Raw genomic sequence first — 20,089 nt, 5'->3', positions numbered from 1 at the left:
CGTCTAAATTTTCATCTTTGTCACTTCTTCGTCTTTGGGTGAGCGTGATTTGAACTCGAATAACATACCGTAGTCCAGCAACTTCCTTTCAGCAAAGTTTAATAACAAAATTAACTGGAAAATGTTACACGGTCAAAAAGCTGTATCGCTCCAACATCACAAGAAAACTAGCTGTCATTGCCGGAAATGACATCATCATCAATACGAAATATTATATTACACATATAAAATGATTTACTCTTAATTATTTACTAATTGCTTGATGCACACAATTATTTATTCCACATCTATATTAAGAAATGTGACTTATGGCTCTTACACACGACTTTGAGCCGAATCTGCCCGAGCAGACGGATATTAGTACATCTCATCACACCGGCACCCAGTTTGCGCGTCTAAATCAGTTGTATGGTCTGGTGTTCAGTCTAAAACAAAACAGTTGCGTCAAGTATAAATGCCTCGTCTGTTTGGGGAGGTGCGCGCGCAGTCAGCGGAGGCTCGCGCTCCGGTGCCAGGCAAAAGTATAAACAAAAGGTTTCAGTCAGCGGTTGTTTTACAGACATTAATATAAGGCGCCAGATCCATATATAAGGCGCTCCGGATTATAAGGCGCACTGTCGTTTTTTGAAAAAAATTAAGGCTTTTAAGTGCGCCTTATAGTGCGGGAAATACGTGTTGTCGCTTTGTATGCTTGTATGGCTATTTGTGTGGAAATGCTGATTGCTGTTACTGAGTTAATGTGCTGATGTTTTGCGGTTCATTGTTGCTTCTCATGGCTTGTGTCTGTGCTAAGAATTCTTCTTTTGATGTTATTGCTGTCTTTACGGAGTTATCAGGTGTTATAATGTACTTTTTATAAGGTTTCAAAAACATCTCGGCAAAGGACTGCAGTTGAAAATGAGCCAGCTGGCTAGCACTGGCACATTTACAGAAATGTTGATTAATGTGTGTTGTCCTTAAAATCAGTGGCGGCTCCAGACAATTTTGATTGGGGGGCAATGGGGGGTCCTGGTCATTTCAAGGGGGGTCTCATGAAAACCAACAGAAAATATAGTGGACACGGCTAACTGCATATTACTGCTACTAAACAACAAAAACAACACAGCATATCAACTACTTTGTTTTTAATTAATTAATCAATTGCAGTTTGCAAACAATATGCTCGAACTTTAATTGCCATAGCCACACCCATGACAGAAAACATAGCCTATTTACAAAATAGTATCTTATTCTCTATGGAAGCTTTGTTTCCGCCACTGAATAATAAATAAATAATAATAATTGCGACTTTTTATCTCACAATTCTGACTTTTTTTCTCACAATTGCGATATATCAAGTCAGAATTGTGACTTTTTTCCTCAGAATTGCGAGATATGAAGTCAGAATTGTGAGATATAAAGTCGCAATTCTGAGAAATAAAGTCGCAATTGCGAGATATAAAGTCGCAATTCTGAGAAATAAAATCGCAATTGGGAGATATAAAGTCAGAATTGCATGATATAAAGTCGCAATTGCGTGTTATAAAGTCAGAATTGTGAGATATAAACTATTCTGAAAAAAAAATTGGACTTTATATCTCACAATTGTGAGTTTATATCTCACAATTCTGAGAAAAGATGTCAGAATTGCGAGATATAAACTCACAATTATGTGTTATAAAGTCAGAATTGCGTGATATAAAGTCGCAATTGCGAGAAAAAAATCTGAATTTTGACTTTAAGACGCAATTGTGACTTTATTTCACGCAATTCTGACTTTATATCTCGCAATTCTGACTTAACACGCAATTGCGACTTTATTTCACGCAATTCTGACTTTATATCTCGCAATTCTGAGAAATAAAGACAGAATTGCGAGATAAAAGTCGCAATTATCTTTTAAAATGTTTTATTCTGTGGCGGAAACAAGCTTCCATAATTCTCATACTCTCACCACCTTTTGATTGCCCTACTTCTGTCCAGTTTCCCCCTGGTATCTTCTCTGCTCCTCTTTTGTCCAACAAAGCGGGCCATTTTTAGCTTCAAGCTATAGCTGTAGCAGCTCTTGCGGGCTCGCGGCAGCGCCTTGAACCCAATGACGCAAGGCGCAGCGACGTTAATGGGGCGTCGCAGTGATTCTTATGTTTATATTTTTTTTATATGTCGAATAAATTATTAATTATTATTGTTCTGCGTAGTTTGAAGAGAAACATTTTAAAATCTTTATCACGGATATATATATTTTAATCAGGAAGGGGGTGGGGGGTCAAATGGGGGGTCAAGGCGTTTTTTGAGAGGGTCTTGAGACCCCCCAAGACCCCCCCTGGCGCCGCCGGTGCTTAAAATAAATAAATAAATAAAATGAGGAGTAAATTATGGTAATTTCTTTCTTAAATTGTAATGTTACTTTTCCGAAATGACACAAACTCAATGATAAATCCATCCGACAGTTGCGACTTACAGGGCGTAGCCTTCAAAGTGAGGCAGTCATTGTCTAGTCTCCCTTTGGGTGTACAGACTCTTTCTCCCATCATGGTTGATACTTGCCTGTGTTGGTTTACCGCCTTCACCTTTTTTCCACTGCAATCTGATCTTCCCTGTATTGACTGACCGCATTACATGCGTTTCTCAGGCGTGTTATTCTCACCTGTTTACAATAAAGTCCCAATGTTGATTTTATCCTCATCCAGTGTGTGTCTGCTTCCTAACAATCACTTACTAACTAACTGTATGAAGCTCAGAAATTTTTGTTGGGGTTTCATGGATCTAGAAATGAATTTCTATGCATTTATTACATGTCAGTGTCACAATGAAATCAAACTGGACCGTTCTTATTTTCTAATGGAAAGTTGTAGTGCTTATTATAAATGACTTATTTGTGCACATCATTATTATTATTATTAAAGGTGCTCTAAGCGAAGTCGGGTGACGTCACTTCTTGTTGACGTTAGAAGTATTGTCAAACAAAACGGAGGCTAGCTCGACCCTTCCTCCTCCTCATCCCGTCCCTCTCCCTTCCGTGCTTCCTGAAACAGGCTTTTCCGATGTCAATTCGGGACTTCGCACGTTCCTTCTCCTTTTCCCTCTTCTTTGCTATTTGTTCATCGTCTCTGTGGTCGTGTGTCGGCCATATCAAAATTCAAGAGAAAATAATTCTAACGTTATCATTAGTCGTTGCCTACACAGTCATCAGAGAAGAGATGCCATTGAGGGGAAGGGGACATTGTTTTTTATTAAAGATTACGAGGACATATTTTATTATTAAAGGTGCTCTAAGCGATGTCACGCATTTTTTAGGCCGAAACATTTTTTGTCACATACAGCAAACATCTCCTCACTATCTGCTAGCTGCCTGTCCCCTTTGGCGCATGGGCTGGACAATAAGGTTGTTTAACAGCCAGACAAATTTCAATCCTTCCACTCAGTAAAAAAAAAAAAAAAAAAAAAAAAAAATTTAATCTGTAAGATTTTATAATAAGTATACTGTAATAAAGTACTTAATTTGAAAACTATTAAAGTTAATTCATAGTTAATATTAAAAAGCTTTATACAAATAGTGAGTTCTTTGTTAACAACTTATTAACTGCAGTTCTCACTAGTAGGTCACGAAAAAAAAAAAAAAAAAAAAAAAAAAAAAAACATTAATTAAGTGCTTTACACCAACCTTTATTAGACATTAATTGCATTAGTGTGTAATAAAGTGTTAATATAAATTGAATAAGTGTTCCTTTAAAAAAAAAAAAAAAAAATATATATATATATATATATATATATATATATATATATATATATATCTTAATTACTTAGTCACATTTTCCTTGACCTAATCTAAAGTGAGAACTATTTACTCCTAATAACTAATTAACAATTCCTTTACTACGAGCCAATTAAACAATAATAACTGTGTAAATTACAGTGACAATTAATGAAGAACTCACTATTTGTATATATAGCCTATTAATACATTAACAATGTAGAGACTACAATTTATAAACTATGAATTATTAACTTTAAACTAATAGTTTGTTGATGATTTGTAAGTACTTTATTTCTGTATACTTACCAAAACCTTAATTTTATTTCACAATTTGTTCAAACTATTAGGGATTTTTCACTGTAATCATTATGAATATTTCTTATGTCCCTTTGTCCATATTTGGGTCATTATGTCTGATGCAATACCTTACATCACGTTTCTGCAGCATTCAGTTTGCTATTGTTTCTTTACTGACATTATAAAAATGAGACACTTGATCCACCAAAGTTCAGCCGAACCCACCCACTGACACACTGAACTGGGTCTCTCTGTTTAATAGGCCTTTCCTTCTCCTGTTCACCTTCAAGAAAAGCAGAAATGGGATCATGACACAAATATGTGATTGTGTGGCATTCCATGTCACCCGTTTGACAAGTATAAAGGAGAACAACACGTCCCTCTGGGTTGTGCAGTAGAAAGGGGGCTGGCCATTAGGAATATGTATAGCATATATATATATAGTCTTAAAATGATTATTCACTCAGAACTCAGATCTTATTTTGGATAATAAGAATCTTAACTTACAGAGACAACAGAAATCTAGATATTTTCTGTATTCCATTTTTCTTCTCACAGTCAATCATAAGGTAAGAAATAAATCTATAATTTGCAATAATTGTTTTGCATGAACACAGAAAAATAAATTCTCTGTACACTATAACAATTAAAGAATATATGAAATAGTATTTTATCAATTTCATGTCATAAGTTTGAGATACATCAACTCACAGAAGAGCAAGAACCGTGAGAAGAGAAAAGGAGAAACAGAGAGAAATGGAGAGCAGAGAAGAACGATCTCGCACATCCAGACCACAGCCTGGTAATCACATCAGACTGGTCAAACGGGAGAGCATTGAGAAACGGCCAAATTGTGAGTATATTCTAAAGTTGTAATACAATACAACCATTTACATTACGCTATTTGCTTCTAGTTTGATATGATGCATGTATTTTTTCTTCTCAAAGAAAAAAAACTTTTATTTTATATACTGTACATTATATATTTTTTATATGTTGCAAAATATGACAGACAGCTTATTCTTCCCGTACTGAAGCAGACACTGTGTGCTCTTCACTATATCTGATGATAGCATAAAGTTATCAGAAATGTCTGTTCACCACATATAAACTATATAAAGAGAATCAAATGTTTTGTTCCAGTTTCTCATGATTCTGGTGGTCCAGAGCAGAGTCAAACTGATATATCTGAGGAGATCCATGATAAGGTGAGATATTTAGTGTTCAGAAAAAAACTGACACGAACTAGAATGAATGAACAGATAGAGTAGAGTATGTCTTTCTTTAATGATACAGACCACTGTGATGGAATCACATGTTCCCATGAATGTTTGTGTTAAACTCTGTTTTTTCCTTAGAAAACTACAACACAGTGAAGAATGAGAGAACGTGACAGCAGTGACATCATCTACTCACGGAACATGGAACTTCCTGGAAAGTAATTCCCAATGCCTTCAAAGTGACGACATAGCCACAGAACATGTTGAGATTCGTGGATTCCAGCTTTCCCTACTCCGTACATGGGAATTCACTGGACAGTTTTTAAAGACATTCAGATGTACAGCAAAAACAGGAGCAGCTTGAGGAGGTTCAGCACTACATCTTTGAGGAGACGACTTTGCATTGAACACTTTTGAACCTCCCTGGCTTTTGAAGGACCGGGGAGAGGTTGGGTGGCCGGTGGCCCCTCCCCTTGAGAGCGGCGAGAAAGGAACTGGACAAAAGCTTCCTCAAGCTTTTTTAACCTCTCTGAACCCTCTGACGACTGTGTTGATGAAGTCACCAAACAGGCCAGAGGGTGAAACTGGGGAGTCTAGCAGAAAGACGCGGTCTTTATCTTTAATTCCAGTTAAGTTCAGCCACAGGTGCCTCTCCGTGCTAACCAGCGCCGACATTGAACGGCCGATTGAACGGGCCGTTTGCTTGGGAGAGACAGATCTGTGGCTCTGCACAGTTCAGAGAACGCTTCCTCATCTATTGCACTGCCTGCACTCAAGTCCTTCAACAGGTCAGCCTGGGACGCCTGTAACACTGCCATAGTGTGCAGCGCAGCACCAGCCTGACCTGCAGATTGATAAGCTTTTCCTCTTTACAAACAGACACTTAAAACATTTGATAGGAAAGTTTTCATCATTGCAACATGGTGCAAACATATAATTGATTGAGTTTTGATAATATTAAACATTTTGTTGATGCTTGTTTGATTATTATTATTTTTTTAATGTTTATGCACCTCCCCCATTAAATCAGTTTATAATGCAAAATGATACTAATGGCAGAGTAATTACTAGAGAAGACTGTTATACAGTTTTAGACGTTCAACTTTTGGACCATCAGTCTTTTCAGTTTGAGCCATTTATGATTGGAATACTCTACCAACTGAGTTAAGGGGTGGTACAAACTATTCAACATTTAAATTTAAATTAATGGCTAAAAGCAAATCAAATGTGTAATTGTGTAAATTATTATTATTTGTATTTTTATGATACTGCCATTATTATCCCATTATTATATATAATAATTTGATATTGTTTCTATTTTTTTGTATTTATTTACTTTTTTGTGATACATGTTTCTTATTTATGGATAATTTGGATTTGTATATGTGATAACCTACCAATCATGTGTTTACATTTTAGGTTGCCTTTTTTAAATCTGGCAAGGGGCAATAGATGCAAATTAGCCTGTGTGGTTAACTGTGGGGTTAACTCTGGCTTATTTACAGTGTTTGACTGTTGATTAATGAGTGTGTTCTGTGGGAGCAATGGCATTAAACATGTCAAAACTACTCAAATGTAAATGTAGGGGACACAGTGCTTGTGCAACAAGAAAAGATGGATAAATTCACGACCCCATTCAATCCAATCCCGCACCAGGTTGTGAGCAAAACTGGAAATCAGATGACTATATAATCATCCACTGGGTCAAGATACACGTGAAACACTACTCATGTTAAAAGATTCAACACCAACAAAACAGCTGATGTAAAAACGCTGATGTAAAAACGCTGATGTAAAAACGCTGATGTAAAAACTAATTGTGAACAGATACAACAGAACATGAAAAGCTTTTGTCCTGAACCCCAAAGCGGATTTGCCAAATACACCAAAACAGGACAGAGCCCAAAAGGCTAGACGATTGCCTGAGTATTTGTCTGATTATATCATTGACTAAAAGGAATAAATGGTATAGATGTTTGACTGTTTGTTCAAATCACAGAAACAATGTTAATGTTAATGGGTTGAAGAAGTTCAAGATATGTTTATTGAGTTATTATAGAATTTAGTCTTGAACACATGTTCAGTTAAGTGATATTGTGATTTTATATCCAAGAAAAGGGGGATGTCATGTATTAGGATTATACAAGTATCTAACACTAGAGGGCGCTGTTGCCCGTAAAGTGGGGGCAGTGGGAAAATCTTCAGTAAAGAAGTGAGAGTTCACGGAGTTGAAACCTAAAAGCGTGTGTCTGTGGGTCATTTCCTTTTTTGTGCATCCTCATTTTCTTTCCTCGCTTCCTTTCCTCGCCTATCGGCTCCTCCGCATATAGGGAGAGAGGGAAGGCTGCAAGGAAAGAATAGGAGGACAATGTATATAATTTGGGGTGTGTATGAAGAAGAAAACATGTTGTTAAATACTATTGTGCTTCTTGGTAAATATTTTTTTTTCAAAAGAGAGAAACATATTAAATTAGAATTATTTGTTACGTTCCTAAAAAATTATTATTTATTGAATAAGAATATGATAAAAGATAAAAGCAGGCCACAATCAGATAGTTGGCAAAAATTTGCATTTACAAAAAAATGGGATAAAGAACTATAAAGACTTATTTTTTATGCTTTTTGATTTTTTCTGTTTCTGGTTGTTAGAGTTAATTTTTAGTGTAAATGTGAAAATGGCTGACATATTAAGGATGTATTATTTTTTATTTTTTTATTATTATTATTATTTTCTATTGTCTTTTTGTCATTGTATTGTTTTATGTATTACCTTTGTTGACTTGTCCTTTTTCTGTTGTATATTGCTCTCTTCTAAATAAAATAAATAAAATAAATAAAAAGAATAGGAGGACAAAGGAATCAAATGAAAGCTTTTTTATACATTTTATTCACTTGATCACTCGAGCGTCACTTCACAGCGTCATCAGCAGCGCTCAAAGGATCTGCCCTTATGTTGTTGGAGTTTGGTTATTAAAGAAATTCATAATAAATAATAATAAAGCAAGATACCCTGTTGAAATATGTGGGATGTGGTTTATATAAACTGCAAAGGTAAAGTATAAATTAAAATTATTGTGACCGATATGAAGAGGGAGGAGAATTGATATGTGCGTCAAGTTTAGTTGATAAAACTCTTCCGCAAAGGATACACCTGTGCATCCTCGCTCATAACTCCAGGAAGCTCCTCAAGTTCTCAAACCGGTTCCACGGAGGGCCTAGTGTATGCAGGTTTTTGGTCTTTCCCTTCAATTAGTGCCCAATTAAGACCTAGACTACCAGGTGAGGGGAGATCTTAACCAATTAGTGACCTACTCAATCAGTTTGGTTCAAGGTAAAAGAGACCTACTCAATCAGTTTGGTTCAAGGTAAAAGAGAAAACCTTCATACACTAGGCCCTCCGTGGAACCGGTTTGAGCAGGATTTCCGGGTCATAGGATGGAGGACGGAGGAGCGAGGAAACAAGGAGGGATATTGAGAAGCACTCCGTGTGTTTAATTAATTAAGGCAGGGATGTAACAGATGCTAATACCTTCCTCGTTAACATTTAGAAAAATAGCCAGAGAAAATTCTGTCAGCAGTTTACCCAACCTTGTGTTGTTTAAAAATCTGTATGACTTTCTTTGCGCTGTGAAAAATAAAAGGAGATATGCTGGGTTTTTCACACACAGAATATAGGACTGCCATGCTCCAAAAATAAAACAAAAGTATAAAATACTTCATAACTTAAAGTTTGTAACACTTCCCTCTAGCGGGATGTTGCTTTAATAGCATCAACAAACACAGATGTAATTCCTACTAAAGCCTATAAATGCACACACAGACACTAAATCCCCCCCCCCCCCCCCCTTTTTTTTTTAGAACATTTAAAGGGGTCATATGATGCTATTTTCAACGATCATTATTTTATGTATTGGGTGTAATAGAACATGTTAACAAGCTTTAATGTTTTTCACATACTGTACATTATTGTAGCTCCTTTATGCCCAGTCATTCTAACAAGACAGTGTCAATTTCTACAAAGCCCCTGCTTCCAAAAACTGTAGTGAGCTCTGATTGGCTAGCTGACCCATTTTATCAATTTCCTTTTGGGAAATGCACCCCTGTTTGAGTTCTGCTCAATATAATCAGTTATTAAGTTTAAGTTTTTTTCTATTAAGTACAATGAACTTTAAGTGATGTTGAGTAATATGAACTCACTTTGTTTGGTAAATTTGACTTTTAGGTTAACAATGTGACTTTTAAGCATAAAGCTGCCTAGCATGTCCAGAAATCAGCCCTGGACAAAAACTCCAGCTTTGAGCGGGGAATGGATTCTAACTTAAACACTTCTGATTGGCCATTGCGTTCAAGAAATCAACAGATATGTCTGTGACTGGCTACATTGGTCCAAGATGCGAAAACACAAATAAAAACCTTTGACGCTCTCCAGAGCACACACAGATAGGCACTGGATTGTTTGCCAAATCGCCAATATGCTATTATTACGGAGAAAACTGATCCTAGACCAGCAATTATGGGCAGCTTTTTCCTCTAAAAGCAACTAAGCAGCAGCAGGCAGTGGTTTGAAAAATATTTTAACTCTAGTCTCAAGTCCTTGCCCAGCCTTACACACATTCCACCGATGACTATTTACCTTAGTTTATTGTTTGTGGCGAGCAGGACGTGCCGAGAGCCGAGGGCCTTGAGAATGGGACAAGGCCGGTGGCGGTCACAGAAGAGCACAACATTGTAAATAAGCTAGAATATATTGCATTATTTGAGTGTGACATAAGCTGCGACATTAACAAAAATGTATCTATTACCATGTATTGACTGTCTTCTGATTTGCTGCTCCTTTTTTTAAATGTGTGTTTTGTGTTTTCATTTTCATTTAGCCAGACAGATCTCTTGAATTCATACCTAACAGCTTTATACAGCCCTCTGTCCCAATGCTTAAAGTTATTTTAATAGTTTGGCAGAACTATTTGCTCAGATTAGCTTTCCACATCTGCGTTGTTTGTTACTCGTGTTCTGATTCCAGGAAATCGAACAGCCTTTCAAATCTGCCTTGTCACTCTGAACTCTGCAAGTTCCTGCAAATCACATGACTGAAAGGAAAAAAATGAAACTGAAAGGAAAAATAAAACTGAACTAATGAGCATCACCTGCGCGAGGCACCGGTCTCAAGTTTCTCACGGAGGAGCTTCAGAAGCATAAAAGTAGGAGCGACAACAGTGAAGGGGTCATGATTCCTGTCTTGTGTGAACTTATGTTATTTCCTGTTCTGTGCCATGTTTTGTAGTCCTTTGTAGATGTTCTTGTTGATTAGTCAATATGAGTTCATTTTTACTGCTGCTAGATCCTATGCTGGTCTGTCGTTCTGTAACACTGCAGGTTGAAGCAGGGAAGAATGCAGGATCTACTTGCAGCAGCTTTTATTTAAACAAACTCTAACAGTCATAAACTGGATCACAAGAAACAAGAACAGAACAACTGAACAGAACAACCAACATAACGCAACAACGACAGACAAGGAACAGACTGAAACACAGGGCTTCAAAACACAGAACAGATCAGGGAAATGAGACACAGCTGGGACAAATGAACTCATAATGACTAATCAACAAGAAAAACTACAAAACTACAAAACTACAAAACATGGCACAGAACAGGAAATAACATAAGTCCACACAAGACAAGGGGCACACAAGACAGGAATCATGACAGAAGGATGAGAGAGGACCAGGCCTGGACTATTTTATGTTATGTTTGGTTTAATATGTGTGTGGCAGTCGTCCGTGAGGACCTTCCGCTTTTACTTTAGTTTTGTATTTTATGATAAAGTGTTTAAAGGTTCGCCAGTTCCCGTCTTCTCCTTCCCTGAATAACAAACCTTGTTACATTGATCTTATTCTGTTTGTTTGTTTTATTTAATGAATTTTGTTTTTATGAAACTGACGGCTGACAATGAATCACATTTAACAAATCTTAATTATCAAATTATTTTTATCCTATTGTAAAATGATGTAGCCTAATTTGAGTGTAGGCATTGAGGTCCACCCTATTTCAACAAGGTCCACTCACTTTAAATGTTTCCACAATGGTCGAACTGAGTGTTGTTAAATGGGACAATCTAGTCGCTCTAGCCTTTTTTCTCATCGAAAGATGAAAGATTTCTCATCACCTAAAAACGGCAGAACGTTTGTACTGGACTTTTTTGAAAGTTATATTCAACTGTCTAAAAACAAAAAAAGGTTCACATCTTCTCTAAATACCTTCACTCTGGTCCATTTACGTACATAATAAAGAGTATAAAATTCATGGGAATTCACTGGACAGTTTTCAGTTCTTTTCAGTCATTCATTCATTCATTCATTCATTTAGACATAATGCAAAAGGAGAAGAGTGATCAGGAAACTTGAAAACTCTCATTGTGATTGTGCTCTGTGAAGCCAGCAGCCATATCACCCTGTAGCCCAAGACTGGTTGACCACTGAAGCTAAGCAGGGTTGAGCCTGGTCAGTACCTGGATAGGAGACCTCCTGGGAAAACCAGGTTGCTGCGGTGTGTGTCCTAATGCCCCAGTATAGTGATGGGGACACTATACTGAATCAAGCACCATCCTTCGGATGAACGTTAAACCGAGGTCCTGACTCTCTGTGGTCATTAAAAATCCCATAGCATTTTTCGTAAAAGTAGGGGTGTAACCCCCGCTGTCCTGGCCAAATTCCCTCCATTGGCCATTTCAATCATGGCCTCCTAATAATCCACATCCACTGAATTGACTCGATCACTCTCTCTCTCTCTCTCTCTCTCTCTCTCTCTCTCTCTCTCTCTCTCTCTCTCTCTCTCTCTCTCTCTCTCCTCTCCACCTATAGCTGGTGTGTGGTGAGCGCACTGACGCCATTGTTCTGTGGCTGCCGTCACTTCATCCAGGTGGAAGCTGCACACTAGTGGTGTTTGAGGGGAGACCCCCTGATATGATTGTAAAGCGCTTTGGGTGTACAGTAGTAGTAGTAAAGCGCTATATAATGTGATGATTTGTAGTTTCTTCTGTTCATATTATTTTGAACTCCTTTCACATTGTACATAAAAAAGATTATTTGGAATATGTTTAGGCCCATATCAATGAATAATGTGTAGTAATAAATTGTATGTAATATGGATTATGTGGTCAGATTACAAAAATCAGGGCTGAGTTTCCCGATAACGTTGTCTCTTAGCGCGCTATGAAGACTCTTAAGGTAGCCTATAACTTAACTAAAGGTATACCATTTCTAGGCGTGTTCCCCGAACTATACCTTAGAAAGCTGCTTAAGATATCCCTTCTTACGTGCGACGTTACCCGGTGCTGTCCGTGGCGATGCTGCTGAACTGGTTGATATCGATGACTCGAGAATCAATTATTCTCTCGTGCAGGAGCTGCTTCACTGCATTATGTGAGAAAGCGGTGTTCTTTATAAAAAGAAGCACTTCAGAAATAGTTGAAATTGCATTTATTAGGACTCATGGGATATTATAAAAAATAATCCAAACTATAATAGCCTATAATAGCCAAGCCTACATATTTTAAAATTGTATCATATATTGCTGCCATAATAACCATTTCAAATTTTTAAGTGCTTTCTTCTCTTTCCCATTTTTGTTTGCTGAGGTGGAGCTGCGATGAAATATTGTTCTTGTATTACTGTATATTGTATCTGTTCTTGTATCTAATAATATTACTGAAATGCTGGAAAGTATTTACAAGAACACTATTTCATCGCAGCTCCACCTCAGCGAACAAAAATGGGAAAGAGATGAAAGCACGTAAACATTTTTAAATGATTATTGTGGCAGCAATATATTATACAATTTTAAAATATGTAGGCTATAGCCTATAATTATAGGCTATTATAGTTTGGATAATTTTTTATAATATCCCATGAGTCCTAATAAATGCAATTTCAACTATTTCTGAAGTGCTTCTTTTATAAAGAGCACCGCTTTCTCACATAATGCAGTGAAGCAGCTCCTGCACGAGAGAATAATTGATTCTCGAGTCATCGATATCAACCAGTTCAGCACCATCGCCACGGACAGCACCGGGTAACGTCGCACGTCAGAAGGGATATCTTAAGCAGCTTCCTAAGGTATAGTTCGGGGAACACGCGTAGTAATGGTATACCTTTAGTTAAGTTATACCTTAAGAGTCTTCGTAGTGCGCAAAACACATTCTATTTTCAGAAGTCAGGAGAACAACATAACGCTTGGTATTTTAATGTTACATGGTATTACATGAAAATGGCAAGAGCTTTTTTCAGTCACTGCATTCTTTTCCCTCTGATTATTTTCTCTTTCTATATTTCTTATGGCCAGTTCAGTTGTGATTGTCTGGATATAAGTTAAATGGTTAGCCTCCAAAAAAAAGATTAATTTTAATGAATTCGCTTGAATTCATACCTAACAGCTTTATACATCCCTCTGTCCCAATGCTTAAAGTTATTTTAAGTTACCAACTGAAGATCAAAGTGGAGGATGATGGGAAATTGGACAGCTTTCCAGATCTGCATTGTCACTCTTAATTTAGCAAGTTCCTGAAAATCACATGACTGCAAGGAAAAATGAAAATGAAAGGAAAATGAAACTGAAAGGAAAAATGAAAATGAAAGGAAAAATGAAACTGAAAGTGGAAAGTCTTCAAAATACTGTTATTGTAATTTTACGGAAATAGCCAGTTTTGCACTTTAATCCTTCACTATAATAGGGACTTATGGGGACGTTATGTTCTTCTAATGTAATTATCTTTTTTTTTTAAACTAAGATCACACCACCCTCCCCTCTGTTGGCTCCCCTCTCTGGACCCTTCCCCTATAAGAGAGAGGGGCTCCGGCTGGTCCTCCTCATACCCTTCAGGCATCAGAGAAATTCAGGGTAAGTATCTGTTTCTTTTCAGATGTATTACTGATTTATATTCATGTCTGCTTGTGATATTCAGTGTTCGGATATTCTGTAAACAATCAGTGGAGAAATGGCAGTGTGTGATTTGGGGAAAGAATTAAGGACTGATTTGAATGAGACCAAATTTTTCACGTTTCACTGATGAAATTTAAATTAGACCAGGTTAAATAATAAACATGAAGAATGGATTTAAGATGAACTGCTTTTTATCATCTTTTTTGATGTTTTGGTATGTTGTATTTTAGAAGTATAAGCTTACATTTACAAATAGGCTCCAGGAAGAGGGTTGAGAACCACTGAGATAAATCAATTAATCAAGAGTGCATCAATGCTTCAATACTTTTTCCATAAGAATGTCTTTGTTAACAAAACAATATATATTTTTACAGAGACGTATACTATGTTGTAGCAACTCATAATGTAATAACTGCACATAATTTAAAAACTGCACAAAATGTAGTATTATATTTATGTATTACATAAAGTATTACATTACATATTACATACATTACTGTAACAAAATGTTCATAATGTAATAATTTTATCAAAACGTAATAAAACTTGAGCTCATAATGTAATAACAGTTTTTACATTATGAGAAATTTAGTACATTAAACTCACCAAAAACATAATTTTTTCATAATTGTAGTAGCTTTTAAAACATAAAAAAATATTAGTATTCCATTATAGTACATTTCTGTCAGGACCACTATCGTCAAATACGATTGACTATTAGCATACAGTTAGGATTGGCGGTATGGTTCTGTTCTGCACATCCATGCAGCCTAGCATAAGCATATTGTATATCACAGAACTATTGCTAAAACTAGTGTAGTTTGGCTGGGGAAACATAAAGCAATGGCTCCGACTAGCGACAACAAAATCTGATACAAGCATGTTATATAACCATAGGACTAGTATTAAGACTAGTGTAGTCTGGTCAGGGGAGTCATATGCAGTGCGCTCTAAGCAATGGAAGTACAGTGTGCTTCCTTATTCATCAACATGATTTCTGCTCCCGTCGTACTGAATTCCATTGGTTTTGGAGGTGAAGATGACGACTCCCATGATTCCACACTCCTTCACAGGACCATCAAGCTACGATGTTGTTAGTGTTGAATAACAGATCTCTGTGGTGAACGGTGAAAGTATGTTACTGATAATATAGATTAGTTTTAGCCACAAGCATGTGCTACTTTAACACTTCATGTTGCAATAATCGGATAGAATCAAGAACGAGCATTTTCCCAATGCAACCAGATAAGCCCAGTGTTGCCAACTTAGCGCCTTTGTCGCTATTTTTAGCGACTTTTCAGACCCCCTTAGCGACATATTTTCAAAAAAGCGACTAGCGACAAATCTAGCGACTTTTTGGACAAACCTCAGTGACCTCCAAATGTTGCCAGCACAGTCCTGCGAGCGCGAGGTCTTGCTTTCTCCCTGCCGTCACACCTCTCTCTGCGTCTACCCTGTTCAGTGAATGAGAGGAGCAGCAGCACGGCAGCTGACAGACGTGAATGAATTGTTTCTACGCACTTATCTGCTTCTCTTTTGTTTTATATTTAAGAATTTAGTTTGACCATTTTTTCCCCTTTCTTTTCTTGAGATTATCACTTGTAATACTAACTATTACAGTGCTTTACTTCACCCAGTTCCCGAACTCTCTCAATTCAGATAATTTTACTCATAGAAAATGCAGTCATTCACTATCTAGCCTACTCGTTAAATTGTCTGACAAAAAAAATTATATATGAAATGAGAACAGCTTTATTGTACAATCGGCTATATTATATTATATTATATTATATTATATTATATTATATTATATTATATTATATTATATTATATTATATTATATTAAAATACAGTTTGTGAGCATGAATTTAATGAGAAAACACATAGGCAGGCAGAACGCAAGTACGACGCGATGACGTCATGAATATACTAATTGACGTATGACGTCATCTAGCGACATTTAGCGACTTTTAGGGAAGGCGTTAGCTACTTTCCTTTGAAAATAGTTGGCAACACTGGATAAGCCTAGAACAAGTGTGGCGAATCTCGTGTTCAAGTTCACAAACGTGTATTAATCTGAGGTGAAATCCTTGTGGGGAACGAATTCCTCTCGCTAAATTCCCGATTGCACGATTCCTTGTGAGATGAAGCGGTTTGTCTGCCGAATTTCGCCTTTTAGTTGGCTCCTTAAATAAACGCGATAGCGTCATAGTACTGATAATACTGAGGAGCTTATGATAGGTGTCGTATTCCTATGTAGACGTGGATAATACTGAAAGTCAGCTGATGCGAGTTGACTAACGTGACATGCCAGAACTGACGCTACGCTTCATTTAAAAAAATGTATACAGTATGTGAGAAGTAGAAGTAGAAGTCAAGGTAGGTCAAGGTACTTTTTTATTTTCTCCTGTTGGAGAAATTTGTCTTAGATGAGAGAACTGCTGCAACATCAACCCACCAAAAACATCCATCATTCAAACATTAATATTCACTCCACATTAAGCATTCTTCCCTAAACTAAATACAAATAATATTATTAAATAAAGAAAATAAAAACATAAACACTATTAGTTCATAAATCCCCTAAAAAGCATGCAACACCTGTATTTATATTCCCTGTAATCCGCCAACAGTACATGCAGTTATGTCACCACCTTACTGGAGTTGGGCTGAGTTTCCCGATAACGTTGTCTCTTAGCGTGCTACGAAGACTCTTACGGTATAACTTAACTGAAGGTAGGGGGAGACCGGGGATGGTTGTAACACGGGTCAGTTGTAACAACTCCAATATGTCCAATCAGGAACTAGTTACAAATCACCTGATTCACTTCGCACATGCTCATTTTAGTTCTTATTCCACATGTGAAAAAGTAGAGCCCTGTTGGAGACACAGCACATGTTAGAGTGGAAAAAACAAATTTGAGGTATGAAAGTAACTTTTTTTACTTTTTTTGTTTTTGTTATGGGAATTTCTGCTTTGTAGTTAAACTCCTCAAACTTTTATTATGTTTATTGTGTGTCTGTGTAGATATTTTCCATGCAAGTTGTTAGTGCTAATGTTTTGCCTGTTAGCTGTTGTGATGCAGAGTCAGAGACGTTCGGATCCATTTGCAGTATTTATTAAGGATAGTCACAACAGGCAGTGGTCAGAGTACAGCGTAAACAATAGCGAAGGTAATCCAAGAACATAAACAATACCAGGCAGAGGTCGGGGCAGGCGGCAGTAAACAGAGTAAACGGTAACAGGCGGAAGATCAGGACAGGCAGCAGGCAAGGAATCGGGAGTCGAAGAACAGTCACAAATCAGTACACGGGGAATCAATAACAGAGAGTAAATGCTTGGAAATGTTAGCCGGGGCAAAACAAGACTTCGCAATGTGTGAGAGTCAGAATGCAGTTTATATGGAGAGGAGAATTGGGAACACCTGTGTGGGTGATTAGTCCTAGGTACGGGGTTTATGGGAAATGAAGTTCAATACTCTGGTGAAGGTGTTCTTTGATGAATGGAGAGAGCCACAGAGGCGCGATCTATGACAGAGCCCCCCCCCCTGCGAGCGGCTCCTGAAGCGAGGGCCAGTGCGACGCCGAGGTCTTCCACGGGGTCTGGGGGCAGGTCTCGTAGGGTGGTTCTGATGAAACTCAGTGGTAAGCGCGGGATCCAGTATGTCCTGTGATCTCACCCAGGATATTTCCTCTGGACCATACCCCTCCCAGTCGATCAGGTATTGTAACTCCCTGCCTCGGCGTCTGGAGTCGAGAATCTCCTTTACTCGGTAAGCCTCCTCGCCCTCGATGATGATTGGAGGGGAGCCCTCCTCCGCAGCCTCGTCCTGGTCCCTCTCTCCACTCGGAACACCGGCAGGTTTGAGCAGTGAAACATGAAAAGTGGGAGATATGCGATAAGTAGGAGGTAAGGCTAGACGGTATGACACTGGTGTTATTTGTCTAATAATCTTAAAGGGACCCACGTACCTAGGACTTAGTTTCTTGCTGGGAAGTCGAAGACGGAGGTCTCGGGATGACAGCCACACCCACTGTCCTGGAACGTATTCAGGTCCCCCTCTCCGGTGACGATCCGCCTGATCTCGGACTCTGCGGATCGCTCTTTGCAGGTGCACGTGAGCATTATTCCAGGTCTCCTCACTTCTTTGAAGCCAAGTGTTAACAGCTGGAAGATCGGTGGGCTCCCCGGACCAGGGAAACAGAGGAGGTTGATACCCAAGCACACATTGGAAGGGAGTGAGGCCAGTAGATGGTTTGCGCAGCGAATTCTGGGCGTACTCGGCCCACATGAGAAAACGGCTCCAGTCCTGCTGGTTCTGATGGCAATAAGTGCGTAGAAAGCGTGTGAGTTCTTGATTCAGCCTCTCTACCTGCCCGTTGGACTGTGGATGATAGCCAGACGTCAAACTGACGTTGATGTTAAGCTGACCACATAATGCCTGCCACACACGAGAGGTGAATTGAGGACCCCGATCGGAGACTATATCCTCAGGTAATCCGTACAGTCTGAAAACTTGTTGCACCAAAGCCTCTGCTGTTTGTAATGCTGTGGGTAGTTTGGTCAGGGGAATGAATCTGCAAGCCTTCGAGAAGCGATCCACCACGGTCAGAATGGTTGTGTAGGTCTGGGAGGGAGGTAGATCGGTTACAAAGTCAATAGCAATGTGAGACCAAGGACGTTGTGGTACAGGTAGTGGCTGGAGTAAACCGGCCGGTCTCTGATGGGATGATTTGACAATGTTGCAAGTTCTGCACTGATGCACAAAGGTGATCACATCGGCTTGAAGCGTAGGCCACCAGAAACGATTCGTAGTTAAATGGGTAGTGGCTGTGATCCCGGGATGTCCAGCACTGGGGTTATTGTGAATCCACTGTAACACTCGTGTGCGGAGACAGGTAGGCACGTAGGTAAGATCTGGAGGGCATTCAGGCGGTGATTGTTCCTCCCCTTGTGCTGAAGAGATCTCAGTCATTATGTCCCACTGGACAGGGGCGAGAATCAGCGTTGCGGGAAGTATGGGATCAGATGTGGGAGGACTGGAGGAGCTATCAAACTGACGTGACAGTGCATCGGCCTTGACGTTCTTAGAGCCTGGGCGATATGTTACCTTGAAGTTGAATCTGGTGAAGAAGAGGGACCACCTTGCCTGTCTGGGGTTCAGTCTCTTGGCAGCCTGGATGTACTCCAAATTACGGTGGTCAGTAAGCACCGTAAAAGGCAGATGAGCTCCCTCCAACCAATGCCGCCATTCCTCGAATGCTGTCTTCATCGCCAAGAGTTCTCTGTCACCCACGTCGTAGTTTCGCTCTGCTGGGGTAAGTTTGCGGGAATAGTAGGCACATGGGAATAACTTTGCTGGATTACCTTGTCGTTGTGACAGTATAGCCCCGACTCCTGTATTGGACGCATCCACCTCCACAATAAACTCCCGCTCGGGATCTGGATGGTGTAAAATGGGAGCTGTGGTGAACCTCTCCTTGAGTCGTTGAAATGCTGTGATACACTCAGATGACCATTTTAACTGCCGACCTCCGCCCTGAAGTAGAGAGGTGAGGGGTGCTGCCGTGATGCTGAAGTTTCTGATGAATCGACGATAGAAGTTGGCGAAACCCAGGAAACGTTGTAACTCCTTCACAGTGGTAGGCTGAGGCCAATTTACAACTGCCCGTACCTTGCCGTTATCCATGGTCACCCCCTCAGCACTGATGATGTAACCCAAGAAAGCGACCTGCGTTTGATGAAACTCACATTTCTGTATTTTGGCATACAACTGGTTCTCAATGAGACGTTGCAGAACTGCTCTGACATCTTTCACGTGCTTCTCGAAAGTCTCTGAATAAATGAGGATATCATCAATGTAGACAATAACGTTCTGATTGAGCATGTCTCGGAAGACCT

At 38.8% G+C, this 20,089-nt stretch overlaps 1 protein-coding gene and 1 long non-coding RNA gene across 3 annotated transcripts in view; both read left to right on the top strand.

Annotated features, from left to right (window-relative positions):
- The window catches only part of LOC309489858 (up-regulator of cell proliferation-like), a 257,487-nt gene that overhangs the window by 196,450 nt on the left and 40,948 nt on the right, over nt 1–20,089 (top strand). The window lies entirely within an intron of this gene.
- Nucleotides 4,106–20,089, top strand: part of LOC309489904 — a 76,088-nt gene continuing 60,104 nt past the window's right edge. Inside the window, exons 1-2 of the long non-coding RNA XR_014202560.1 lie at nt 4,106–4,602; nt 4,725–4,886. This is a non-coding gene — a long non-coding RNA (uncharacterized lncRNA). The remainder of the gene's footprint in view (nt 4,603–4,724; nt 4,887–20,089) is intronic.

Source organism: Leuciscus leuciscus, assembly GCF_965113295.1.
Source record: "Leuciscus leuciscus genome assembly, chromosome: 24".
Classification (NCBI taxonomy): domain Eukaryota; kingdom Metazoa; phylum Chordata; class Actinopteri; order Cypriniformes; family Leuciscidae; genus Leuciscus; species Leuciscus leuciscus.
This window is presented reverse-complemented; position numbering and strand designations above follow the sequence as displayed.